General features: G+C 31.2%; 1 long non-coding RNA gene across 1 annotated transcript in view; it reads left to right on the forward strand.

Annotated features, from left to right (window-relative positions):
* The first annotated feature begins 326 nt into the window (after nucleotides 1–326).
* LOC107561898 (uncharacterized) overlaps nucleotides 327–3,289 on the forward strand; it is a 4,707-nt gene continuing 1,744 nt past the window's right edge. Inside the window, exons 1-2 of the long non-coding RNA XR_001605930.1 lie at nucleotides 327–381; nucleotides 1,999–2,112. This is a non-coding gene — a long non-coding RNA (uncharacterized lncRNA). The remainder of the gene's footprint in view (nucleotides 382–1,998; nucleotides 2,113–3,289) is intronic.

Here is a 3,289-nt window from a genome sequence, read left to right on the forward strand (position 1 = left end):
CCTTACCATAAAACAATCTATCTAATCAGTCTAATTATTATATTATATTATTCATGTGAATAATATATAAATAAATATATTATTAATTATATTTAACAAACTATTTAGTTGCTTTTACTGTAAAATACTGTTAAAAAATGTTGTAAGTAAAATTAGCCATTTATTTCTAAAGTAGCATTTAATAATTGTTTGATAATTATTTTAACAAACCAGTATATTTTATGTAATTTAAATCGGTTGGTATATTCACATTATGATTTTTTACAATGCAAGGAAGCAAAAATCATTTTAAAGATGCTAATGATTTGTATTCTGACATGTTTGTGCAGGAATTTACTGAAGTGTGAATATGGCTCATTTCCCAGATCATCAGGTACAGAGGTGAGACACCAGTCCCATGAGGTCCTGTTTCATTTGAGATGAAGTCTCCATTGATTTTTCCTCTTTCCTGAAAGCACTGACATTCACACCGATGCAAAACATGATGCACACACAATCACACTGTAATTTCCTCAAGGCTGTTGCATAGAAAAACACAATTGCCTTTCGTGTTTGTTTGACACACTACTGTGAGCTTGTGTTTCAGCTCACACTGTTCAGTAATTTAAAATCAATCTGTCATTTACTAACTCGGGAATGTTGTTCGCGATGTTTCTAGCAAAACAAACTTGTAGCAAATCGTTTCAAAATAGATTTGATTTCGAGAGGACCGAACCAGGGCACCTGGGAAAACAAACATAAATAAGACCGTTTGAGCTCTAAAAGCTGATTGGATGAACCAAATCCATGAAATATCCAATGAACAAATCTGAAAAAATCATTTTGTCCAATTTACAAACCAAATAACCAGTTCACTGAAAAGAACCGTCTCAAAAACATGATTCATCCACTGATTCAGTTCAGGAGTTCAAGATTTATAGTAAACAACCACTTAAATTTCATTTGACTTTAGAAGGCTTTTAGAATATACTGTAGCATACATTAAAAAAAACTTTGGGAGTTTTAATTAATTCATATTTATTATATATATATATATATATATATTACAATAATATATTTGTTTACTGCACTGTATTTTTTTTCTGAAAATTGTAAATTTGCATTTCCCCCCCAGGAACTATGCTAAACCCGTTTTACCATTTTACAGTATGTTACAGTAATATTACATATAATGTGATGCAAACAATGTAATTTTTACTGTGTATGGTGAAGTATTGTACTTAATAGTTGCAAATTTTTCAGTCGTTTCTGTTTTTTTTGTACAATAATTTGATGCTATTTAGTTTATTTTAAATTTAGTTTTGATTATATATTTGTGATAAATAATATTTTTAACTGAAAAAGTCAATAAATGTAGATGTTACTAAACTTTTTAGATTAGCATTTAGCATCAGTTAACAAAATGTCTTTCATGTTGTAATTACTAAAGTAGCTGGTTATATTATATATTATATTTAAGTCAAAATGTTATTTATTATGGCGAAATCAACCTGGCTTCAACAGACAGGTAGAAATAGTTCCTTACAGTAAAAATTGTACTTTAAGTAATGTTTTATTCAGAAATGTAATTGTTTTGTTTATTTTCATTTTTTTTTTTATTCATTAGAATTTATATCAAAATATTTAACTGGAATAAATTATATAGTAATTATTGTAATGTAAGAAGTTTAATTGTATATAATATTGTTTTATCATAACTATAGTCTTTGATTAAATTTTAATTGTTAGATTCACATTGACATGTTGGTTTTAATCTAATACATTAAAAACGTTCTTTTTTCTTTTTAATGTAAACGTGAAAAGCCATGCACAACAACTCAAATGAACCTATGCTTTACGGAATACTTAAGACAAGGTCCAAACACAACCAAAGCTCTAAAAAGTTAGTTAAAATATGGACTGAATAATGCTTTGGTGACAATTCCTTGTGAAACTGTAGACTTTCTGAAGAACTAAACAGAAGTGGTATCTGACTTGCATCTTGTTGTTTCTTTATAGGAAACATCCAAAAGCGCAGAAAGCACTTTAATAGACTCGTTGGACTACAATGTCATGAACACCGACATCTGAGCTCCTCTGTGGGCTCTGCTCTACGGTGCAATGACTCCACAGGTACGAATTTAATTACTGCAGTCCCTTGAGCAGCCCCATATAACCAGGTCCCGCACAGCCAACAACCACAGCAATCAAACACCTGAGAGAGAGAAAGAGACGCACACAGCTGTGGGTTCACATTGACTGCAGGTTAATCAGAGTCATTTATCACTCGTGCTGTAATCGCTAGCATTAGTCACCTAAACGCCAGAACTGTATGTGACATTTTTTCAACTGCTTTCTTCAGTATCGCAGTGCGTTTGCTCTATCCACACTGACTTTATCTCATTCCTTTTATCTCTATATCTATTTCTGTCGCATACTGGGGAGAATGAATTAGCAATGCTGACTATGCGGTGTAAAAAATTTGGTGTTTGTAGAATTTTAAATAATGAAGGCAACCGTTTGCATTTCTTGACTTCAGTCTAAGTTATAACTTAATATATAAATTGCAATGACTAAAATATAGACAAATCATAAACTTAACTAGATTATTTTATTACAAATAAAACCAAAGTAACCACAAATGAACCATGGTTTTGCTACACTAACCATAGTTTAACCATGGTATTTGATACAAATTGTAATCAATATTTCAAAAAACATGGTTACTTCACTTTTACTACAGTAATACCATGGTTAATTTAGAGGGATATTAGACTACTTCAGACTGCATTAGTTGGTTTCCGCATGGCTAACATGTTGCTGAGAGTTGCTGGCATGGTCTTTAGCATATGTAGCACATAAAGACCTTTAGCATATTGTCTTTAGCATGCTTCAGCATATGTAATATATCTGAGTGTTGCATATTTTAACACATTAGCATGTTTAGGATGTTTCTGTATAGTTGGCATGTGTCTGTTTATGGCTTGTTTTATGTAGCTAGCATGTTTTAGCACTGTTGCTAGCAGTTCTTCTAACATGTTTAAGTACACTGCTTGCTGCTAACGCGTTTTAGCATTTTCCCAGAATGTTTGTTGGCATGTTTTGTTAGCATGCTTTAGCATGTTACTAGCTAGCTTTGTCAAGTCAAAGTAATACTAAGCTTTATTTTCTCTCTCTCTCTCTCTCTCTCTCTCTCTCTCTATATATATATATGTGTGTGTGTGTGTATATATATATATATATATATATACAGTATCTCACAGAAGTGAGTACACCCCTCACATTTTTGTAAATATTTTATTATATCTTT

Source organism: Sinocyclocheilus grahami, unplaced genomic scaffold (genome assembly GCF_001515645.1).
Source record: "Sinocyclocheilus grahami isolate Dianchi unplaced genomic scaffold, SAMN03320097.WGS_v1.1 scaffold798.1, whole genome shotgun sequence".
Taxonomy (NCBI): Eukaryota; Metazoa; Chordata; class Actinopteri; order Cypriniformes; family Cyprinidae; genus Sinocyclocheilus; species Sinocyclocheilus grahami.